This window comes from Calliopsis andreniformis, chromosome 12 (assembly GCF_051401765.1).
Source record: "Calliopsis andreniformis isolate RMS-2024a chromosome 12, iyCalAndr_principal, whole genome shotgun sequence".
NCBI classification, from domain to species: Eukaryota; Metazoa; Arthropoda; class Insecta; order Hymenoptera; family Andrenidae; genus Calliopsis; species Calliopsis andreniformis.
In genome coordinates, this window is record NC_135073.1 from 9,962,648 (window position 1) to 9,973,140 (window position 10,493).

Consider the following 10,493-nt stretch of genomic DNA (forward strand, 5'->3'; position numbering starts at 1 on the left):
CATTTCTAGAGTAGTTAATAATCACAGAGTATTAGACTCTAAGACACGACCATTTTTTAAATATTTACATAGTAATCTCCTTTCCTGAAACTGTGACTATTCATTCAGTTTCCATGATTCTATATAGAAGTTTTTGATGCAACTTAGCGGATTCACGCTTTCAATCGCTATCGTTTTTTTCTCATCACCTTATATGAAATCGAGAAGAAAGACAATAGTAAAGGAAAAACGCCGAGGTAACACGTTTACACTTTTATGCGTCTTATTAGTTAATCGTGCAACAAATCGATAAAGATTGTGGTTGATTCTATTTAAACCAAATAGTTAAACGATAATCGATACTTTAAGGCTTTACTTCTTACAGGCTTTATATAAAATTAACAAGAAATTCAAAGACTGAAGTAATACTGACCCAAAATATACAGCAATATGAAAGTAATTCCATACCGAATGTAATTTAACGTATGCTACAAGCGCTTTTAATTCGACACTAATTAGCTACCGTAAAGTGACCCCCAATCATTCTCAGAAAAAGTGTATCTAACTTTCATACGTTTATTGTATAAGTCACGTCCCTTAAAGTAATAATACTCCATCGTGCGTGATTGCACGCGTAAATACTCTTCAAGTCATAACATGATATGCATAGATACGCTTCTTCGAAGAGACATCCCAGATATGCATTTCATAGAATTCACCATGTGTACTTCACTGATATTGCATTCTCAAAGAAACTTTCCAAGAAATCAAATTTAAATAAAAAATAAATAATACAGTCACCATCAAGCAACACATGTCTAAACCTAACCCACTAAAACCTCATCACCCCTTCACAAGGGTGCTTAAGTGGTCAGACACCAGACTCTCCCAACCACCCTAAGTCCCCTCAACCCTCCTCGATCCTCTTCACCCTCTTTCCCATCCAAAACCCCCGAGTCCAAACAGAGCCAATTAATCACGTAGCCGAGAATCCAGGGAATAATCTGGAAGTATACTTAGCGCTTCTAACAAAGAACGACCAAGACAGCCACCTCGACGAGGCAGCATCCACTGTCTCTGACCGTCCGCGTCACAAAGAATCCTGTTTTCCATCAGTCCTCAGGTCACCCTAACGCTGCTCGTCCGCGGCAGAGACGCGAGTTTCTGGTTTATCGAGGAGTCCTCTCGGACGTTGTAACGGCACTCGAAACGTCGCTCCTGAGGGTCCCTCTCGTTCCATCTTCCCCACGGCAAGGCTCTTTGGCCTCTGCCACGCTCCGCGTACGCACGGTGCGCGCACCGCGTTCCCTCCTCGCGTGCACACACGACGCGTTCACCTACACGCTCGTAAACGCGCCACGCCGCTCGACCGGTTTCCTACGAGCTCCAAACAAATACGCACAGAGACCGACGACAACGGTACACCGATCTTTGTCGTGTTTCCCAACCCCCCGCGCGTGTTTAGGCTCACCCCCGAGTCATCGTCTGTTCGAGTGATGACGATTCGAGAGTATGAAGATGGACACAGGTCGATGGTAGCGTGGGTGACTGCGTGAGAAATTGGAGTTTGGAAGGGGAGCAGCTCTGTATGTGATGGAACTTTGATGAGCTTATGGGGTTGCAAATGGTGGGAGTGTTTAGGTAAGAAATAATTTTGTTTGATATTAAATTGGGCAAGTGGATACTATTGTTCTGGGTTTGTTAAATCTAGGACGACAGGAATTTATTTACGAAAGAGTATGAATCTTAGAAGTTGTTATATTCTAAATAAAAATGTGGGTCAGTAGTATTAGTTAAATGTACCTAGCTTAAATATTGTATCTTTTAATGAATAAATATCTTTCCTAGCCTATGAGGCATTAATATTAAAATGATCTGATGCTGTAGTTCTCATTTTACCTCTAATCAAGTTTTCCTTGAGAAGAAAGAGCTTTCTATGAAGCGTCTCATTAGCTTATGAACTGCTATAAACTATAAATAGTGCTATAAATACCGTGGGCGCTAAGTGCTATAAAACACTTCTGGTAAATGTTAGGGCAAATGTGGTTTTTTATAGAATATGATCTTTCATAGTTAATTAACCTAACAAACCGAAAGTAGGTCGTGCAAACTTCTAAATTACACAGGTGGATCCCAAAACCAGAGTATGTTAAGTACACTGTTTTTTCGTACCCTGAGATTTAGGTATTCAAAAGCAGTGAGATTGTACCTATGGAAATTAAAGATCAACTTTCGAGTGCATGGGAACGCAACTGCATAATTAGCCTACTGGTTCATAAGTGCGGTAATTATAGCTGATGCTGTAGGACGAGAAAATATTGAAAAATTCAAGACACAAAAGAATAGCTTGTATTCTGATTCCCTGAACTAAATTGAAGGAGTTTGAAACTCCAAGTTTGAAAATTTAATTAAACTTGAAGTACATATTCTGATAAATTTTAATCTTTAAAGCAGCTCCCTAATGGAATTCTGCACTTTAACGTTGCGAAAACGAGTAATCGATAAGGAAGTCCTGCAACGTTCTTGTACGTATTACGATGGTTTATTAGGAGCTTCTTGCGAAGTTTCTGCTACTATTTAAGTAGGACTTTTCTTATGTATTCGCTCGATATACGCTCAGGTATGCGCGTAAGAAACAAAATAAGAAGAGAGTAATAATTAGTGCAAGTCACATATATCAGAGAAATCTCTGAATTACGCAACTGTAAGGTATGAGGGAAAATATGTGAAACAATTGATTGGATATTAGTTAGGAAATTTGTACATGCTAATTATTCTATAAAAAAAATAATGCCAGCATATAAAAATCTACTCAGCTATTCCTCGAACAAGTATTTTAATTCTCAAATAGTTTTCCCTTGCAATATTTTCTTCATTAAACGGTACATTTGCTCAAGAAATGTTTCAATTCATCTGCAAACCGTACGATTATAAAGGCCTTTCGTTGAATTAAATTTTAATGAGAAGCGATTCCCCGGAAACCGCAGTCTGGTTCCTAGATTGTCATTAATCCTTTCGATGTTCGTCGCTTAAACGGTACTGTAACCAAGCAAGATCCTGCAATAATTGTTCACGTAGCTTTGTCACGATCCATTTTCGCAACAAAAGATTCCAAACCGGTTACTATCTAAAGACGTCCCTAAAAACCGAATCTCTGACGTCGCTTTCAATCTATGATGAATAGGCTGTGCTAAACGTGTTGTTCTTCGTTTAAAAAAACCACTAATCTGCTCCAAAAAAATATGGTAATGAATGGCAGGCCATAAAAAACTTGTCACAATATATATCAAATTCGATTTGGCGTAGAATTTACTGCTTTTTTCTCGGCTCCGCTTGTTTTTCGATCTGGCAAAAAGGAGACCTTAATTGGAAGCAACATCCGAGACATTTCGCATCTTGTATGTGGATTAGTCAGAAGGTGACTACGTGGGGTGCCCTGCGAAACATCTTCTGAATCATTCGCGGAGTCAGAAACTTTCAGCAGTTACTAGTTTTAGAGACGCGCCTCTCTCGCCGACCGTCCACATTTGCACGAGATATTTAAGCAGTGTTTACCACACGCGACACTCGTGCCCAACAAGTGGATATGTGACACTCAGTGAAACAAGTAACTGTTTGTCTACTCTGTAAACAAACCTTGGGCTTCGATGCTCAGAGGCCATTGGCCGTACTTTGACAATGTCCTGATAACGTTTCGGTTCATAAGAAATCACGAGGCTGGAAACTGCTCCAAATAATTAGACATACTGTTACGCATAGTGTGAACAATATACTATTTTTGCTTAATTTTTTTCAATAGTAGAACCTTCATTAGCAAATGTCTTATTATCTGAAGATTCTATTGGAAACATGTTACCTATACATATATCCATATAGAATTCTTAAACATATAAACATTAATATTTATTTCATTCTATGGAAGGAATTTTGTAATACAGTGGCTTGAATTTTTAAAAAATGTTAATAATGGAGCACATTTGCGAGGCAAGATTATTTTGGAAAACATTTTGATTAACACTCATGAAATGAATCAAATCAGTGATAATAATGAAGGACAGGTAGGTACTACCTTACCTCAAAATATTTACAACTTTAGAAAAAGGATTTAAATTATAGATAATTTGTAACTACAAACCATTTATTATGCGAAGGGTTTACTTATTTGAACCCTTTTGTCTGTTATTTTGAACAACGAAGGTTCTACTGAAAAGAAGTAGTTAATTGAAATTTTGCAATTATAAATTTTTACTAGCGATACATGAATTGAGATCAGAAGATGGCCTGAAAATCGTGAAGTGTTCTTGTTTCAGAACCCATTTACTTTAGCGATATAAATTAGATCTTACTATAACAATAGTTACCAGACACCGAAGGCCACCTAGGAACCGCGATGCGCTATTTTAACCACTCGTTTCCTGAATTCTTTTTGCCGCCATTAAACGGATCATTGCGAGGTAACAGCAACCCCGCTAATTCAGCAAAAAGTAAACATTGAAGCATTGCCGCGCGATTTGCCTGCACCGGCCATTATGAACGTCCAAAACCGCAGGCGAAATAACAGCGCGGGACGATTTATCGGCAGTGGCAACAGTTGTGCAAAGTAAAATATGAGACGACAGGGAAAGAAAATGGATCCAAGCGGCTCGCGTCCGCCGACATTTTACTCATTTTCTTTCTCAGAATAACGAAATGAATTTTAGCGTGTCTCGTCGTGCTGAGCGAACAGCGCGCCTCTTCCTAAATTACTGGAGGGGCCCGTAACATAATATAAACAATACTCCGTTGAAAAGTGTCCAAGAGGGCGAGGGAGGCGAGGATGTGCAACGAGGAAACGGGGATTTGGCTCAGCCGGCCAAGCCAAGCGTTTCGCGTAATTTCGGGACTGAAGGAAGCCCGTCGTTTAAGTGTCAACACTTGGTTCAACATAAAATTCCGAATGGTTTCGCCCGATCTCACAAAGGGCAACCGGCTTAACGGAGTAACGATTTACGCGGCGAGACGCAGAAACGTCTCGCGTTACCATTTAAACGACCATCTATTATAGATCACAGACCGTAATCGCCCGTCACTGCGTACCTACTTCGTCCGTATAGTCTGAACACGGCCGATCGATAAATATACCCTCTATTTCCGGCACCTTTTAGAAGCGTTAACCTTCCTCGGTACGCCTTTAAATCACCAGTCCCCGCGAGACTGCTCCATTTCGCGGCAGGAAAAATAAACCTCATCGACGCCGCGAGATTTATCATCTCAGACCATATTACCTCGCAACACTTTCAATGGGGATCGATCTTACGACATTGTCACAAATTCACGAGCTATATAGAAAGCAATCTCTGACTCCATTCCACATTAATCTACGATCAATTAGATCATCTCCACGAATAACCCTCCTAGCGGTTTTCAGGTCGCAATTACGCCGTTTCGCAGATCGCGGCTCAACCTCAATTACGCGTGCACGTTTCCGAGCGTCGGTCAGGTGAGGATCGCTCCGAACACGTTCGATTCAAGGTCTCGCTCCAGCCCTGTCCCACGCTTCGGGAACACGAAACTGTTATTCAATCTCCCGGGACCATTTCGCTTACTGTATTTCGAGCGTAATGGAAAAGCGAGGATACAGTAGCATCCTCCCTCGACGATCTCGGAGCAGCCTTGAATGGAGCGCGTCAAGGTGAAAGATGAAAATTGGCCTACCTTTGAGAGAAGATTCCCGTTGCGGGGCGTCGAGTAATCCACAGGGAGGGTAGAAATCCACAAACAGAGAACAGCCCCAGGTCGTCGAGAAAGCTTGCCCACCAAATAAAATCGTACGCACTGATCGTTCGGTGTCGCGAGGGTATCACGTGAGGAGAACACTGACTGACTTTCGCTCGATCACGATGGAAGAGTGGATCTGTTTAGATGTTTTAACCCGGCCACCTACGGGGGACAGTCGCAGAGAACAGTCGCAGACGAGCAAAGGAAACCGACTGAACCGGCTCACCGTGAAGGACTGACGATGCTTTTCGATTGCTGGCCGCTCGGTCCGCAGACTCTGCGCGCTCGGCTCCCGACGCGAGCGCTCGACGCCAGTCGACTACCTCCGGCAAGCTTCGACCTTTCTCGAGTCCTCGCTCCGAGTTCCAGAGAGAACATAGACCGGCCCCAGGCTTGGCAACCTCGACGAACTTTTGCTCGGGTCGAGGCCGTACGGGCAGTTTCTGTTTTCGTGCTGGAATTAAAGAGCTCCACGGGGATCGGCCGAATGATAACGCAGAATGCACCGTCCATCCCCCCTCTCCGACCCTTGTATGGTGTTACGCAAGCGGATGGTGCTCTTTGTTCGGCGCGTCACTTCGAACGAGACGATCGCTTCGATTTCGGTTTATGTAAATATTTGACTGGAACTGCATCGAAGGAAAAGCTGATAAGTTATTTTTAAGATGCCAGTCTTCCGTGACCGATAAGGAGGCCGTCTGACCTAGAACTTCGGTTTTTGATCTTGCCCAGCTGCGATTGGAGCACGTAGCTTCTGTTTGCTTCCGGATTGAATATTTCTGTAATTGATTTCATAGGCAGGCATGATTTAATGTCTGTATTAAGTGTTTGGGTAAAGAGTTTGTTTGATGAATGGTGTAATTATTTTTAATGATTGGAGTAATATTAGGAAAAAATCTGGGAAGAGTTATTAAAGATAGATTTAAAAATTCAGTTATGGAGACCAGTCGGAGGAATGGAGTTGAATTATTTAGCGTTGCTAAAAAGAATCAAAATGATGCTCCAATTCAAATCACGAGCCTACTATGTCTCAGATTTGAGTATCAACCAAAAATTGATTCTTTTAGGATGAATAACAGTTTATCCATTATTCTTTCTCAGTATTTATTATTCGAATTCAATTTTAATCATCTATGCCTCACCCTTTTCGAAACACTGTTTTCCATGAAAAGGTAAACTGTTCCAAGACACCCTATAGATCCAGCCGAAGGTGGCCTGTCTGTGTTTAGCAAACGAAGGTGTGCGTTGCGTCGGAGTCCGACGAAATTGCGTTGGAAGAAACCGGTAGCAAAATAAAACGATACCTCTCTGTCCCTCTAATAATAGTGTAGTCGAGCCGCGTGTTGCTTCCAGATTAAATGCTGTCTAGGACCTGAAAAAGAGCCAAGGTCAAGACGTTCCCGAGATTGAACGATCAACCTGCGGGATTTATTACCAATTCCGTGCACTGATATAGGGCGTTCCTGCTACGCGAGAAGGAAATGAGGAACGAGCATATAGAGGAACATCCTGACCCGTACGTGGTGTGTGAACGATTCGTGTATCGAAAGTCGACGGGAAATAGAAAGTACGTAATGCCATCTTTGTCCTTCAGGTTTGTCGGTGAAAAGTTGATAGCGGGGACACGAGGCATTGCACGTGCAGCCGAGTCATGAGCCAGAAAGGTTCTGGCGAAAATGTTGCAACTGCGTGTACGATCACGTTCGTACTGATTCGATGGTTTTCAAGACTCTAATTGTCAGTAGGATTGGACACTCCATCAATTTAGTAACGGTACCTTAAATTAACTGTCGTAGAAATTAATGTATTCGAGACTAGTCTCTTGAACCTTACGTAGAATTGACAATTAAGGATTAGCTTTAGAATGGGATTATTTATATTTTTATTGTGCTTCATTCAATGTCATTGAGTAAATTATTTTAGAGAAGTGGTCGAGGTATCTCTAGACAAATGGTTTAAGAAAGTTAGTGAAAAAAACATGGTTACCTGCCTATAGTAGCGGTTGCTTATAAAAGAATTGTGCAGTTTACAGCATCTGGATAAGTCGGAGGAACAGAAGGATGCAGACGAAATAAAACATAAATATTTTTACAGCGGTGAAACTTGGTCTGCCTTGTATCATCGTTGTCTTTAATGCCTTCGCGTTGGGGCGGTGCCGCATTTAGACAAGAAAGCGTAAACCAGTGTCTACAAACGACGAGAGTTAATAATACCTTTTTATGAAGTCACATGGGGAGTATTGTTATCGTGACTTTTCATCAGCAATTACCTTTTCCATGGCTTCATCTCACTTAGGTAGATTGTTACATAAGTGAAATAAGTTTTCAGGAAACAAGGTATGTACTACATACGCTGTGATGGCATTGCGTCAGATAAATAGAGTTCTAGCATGTACGCAAAATTGTATCAGAATAAATACAGGTATCAATGAAATAGAAACTACAATCAAAACGAAAATTTCTATTTATTATTGGTTATTTTGCTAAATTTTTGTCTACCCCTTCAGAATACACATGTACATGTTTGTAAATTCAAACCTAGCTTTGCATTGAGTTCCTTAGTTGCATATGAGAGAAACATTCAATGAACGTGGCTTTTCAAAGACATTTCCTGTCCGCCGAAAATGCATAATATTAATGAATTATCGCACGGATCGTCTCCACAGCGCATATAGTACGGTCCTATTAAAATTGCATTCCGACAATCGCGAATTCGCATTCTCTACGGTACCCAGGACCATAACGTTCCTGGAAATTCTCGTCGTTTACACAATCTCACGCGGGGCTACTGAAAATTTATTGCAATACCAAAGAGCACGCTGGGTATGCAAACGAAATGGTCGATGATCACGGTGCATCGCGCGTATAATTAACTAATATCTTTTACAGCGTGTTACACGCATGAACCCGGTAACAGATGACGCGTTACACGCTTGAACCCGGTAAAGACAGCTTACGCTGACCAGGATTCTCTGTTGACGTTCTATTAGTCCATTACGAGGGATCGGCGCGATTAAACAGCTTCTGAAAAACTTATTGCTATGTATCGTATTCATCGCCAGCATCGTCTTTACGTCTTTGTCGAGTTGCGTTACTGCCTATCCCGAGCCGCTGCGCCTCTTATTCGTTCTGAAACGGAAGCGCGCTCTGTTTATGACGAACATTTAGAAACCTAAAGAAAGAATTCAAGTATTATATGATTACTAATCTGCCGACATCAGTATCTGTTTATTGATTACTATAATCATGATAACGGGAACGGAACTCTTTGACAGAGAGGCCTAATTGGAGTATTCATCACTATGTATGTAGCGTGTAACGTGAAAACTTAGGGAACTATTCCCTTTCAGTTCGATCATAAATCTTCTGGTTTTTAGTGTTTTCTATATACAAAGATCTTATGTGATATTTATTATCTGGTCAATGAATGAAACTAGCTAAGGAGAGATAGATTCTGTTAAAAAAGTTGGTCGAAGTAAAACAGAGTGAAACAATAATCCCCAGTCACACCAAGGGAAGAAAGTTACAGAAATGTTTTGTAACTATAGTTTGTTATGAAACACGTAACTATAACCAAGTATTTCTACACGTTAAAGAAGATTATAGGAACGCCTAAAGTTCCATATGAAATTATGAAGGGAGACTTTAATGCACCTCCAGTGTTCTCGCTATCTCGATATAGGCACGAATCTACGCGCCAACGTGAATCAGTGAAGAAGAATGCACGAAGAACGCATGAGATCAGGTTATCTCGTGGTTTGTCTAACAGGTGGATATACCTGGGCGCTGGAAAACACACGAGTCGATAAAACTGGCCCCCCCTTGACGTCGTAGGTATTCTAGATAACAGTCGAATGGGGGTTGTTGCACCTGTCGGCGTGCCGCTTGTAATTTCTCTCACCACAAAGCAATTAAACATTTTTTCCGCGGTCATCCTCGACCGACAGTGTTTAGGGTCGAAAGAGCTCCCGTGTTCCGACAAACACAACTTCTGTTTGTTCTCTTTTTCCCCTATTCCTCGCCTTCCCAACTCGGTCCAGCGAAACCCACTATTATCTACACGAGCGAAAAAAGGACGAGTATTAATATATATTCAGGAGATCCCACAACCGTGCCGCTGCAGATTACTATCCATGGGAGGAAAAGATAATCCACCTTCATGCAGTTCTGTCGAGCATTTGTTAGACATTATCGTCTGGTGCCACTTTGTGTATTAACACCTTGTATGCTAAATATAGGATTATAGTATCTAATAACAGTGTATTTAAGGTATTCTTCAAGATGGTTCATAAATCTTTGAAAAGTTAGAAAACTATTTCAATTTTAAAACCGTTATAGAAAATATAAATGGAAAAGCATATAATAGAATGAATTCTAGGCATTTTCATCAGCGTGTATTTGTCCTATCTGCGTATTTGTAGTTGACACAAATCAAGCTGACTCTTACATATTCTCTACATGTAAAATTGAGAAAGCTTGGTCCATTTCAAACACAAAGCAAAAGAATCTAACAGTAAAGAGAATGTTTGAATCGTACCGAAAAGTTAAAAGAAATATCACATCATCAAAGGGTTTCTTCGCACCCGTTTCCCGAGCTTTCGGCGGAGCATTTCCATACATCGTGTTTCGTAGAATATCCATTATGGGAGAAATGCTCGTAACTTCTTTCCTTCTGTGAATGCAAATGAAAATATACTGGGGTGCGCCCATCGGGTTCAGCCCCTAGGCGCACGTCTGCGAACAGTCAGGATGTCGAAA

At 41.2% G+C, this 10,493-nt stretch overlaps 1 protein-coding gene across 3 annotated transcripts in view; it reads right to left on the reverse strand.

The window, feature by feature from the left end:
• Smash (smallish) overlaps window positions 1-5,948 on the reverse strand; it is a 140,195-nt gene extending 134,247 nt beyond the window's left edge. For all 3 annotated transcript variants that reach the window (XM_076388407.1, XM_076388406.1, XM_076388404.1), the window contains exon 1: window positions 5,674-5,948. The gene's annotated coding sequence lies outside the window, so the exon portion shown is untranslated. The remainder of the gene's footprint in view (window positions 1-5,673) is intronic.
• Window positions 5,949-10,493: the final 4,545 nt, after the last annotated feature.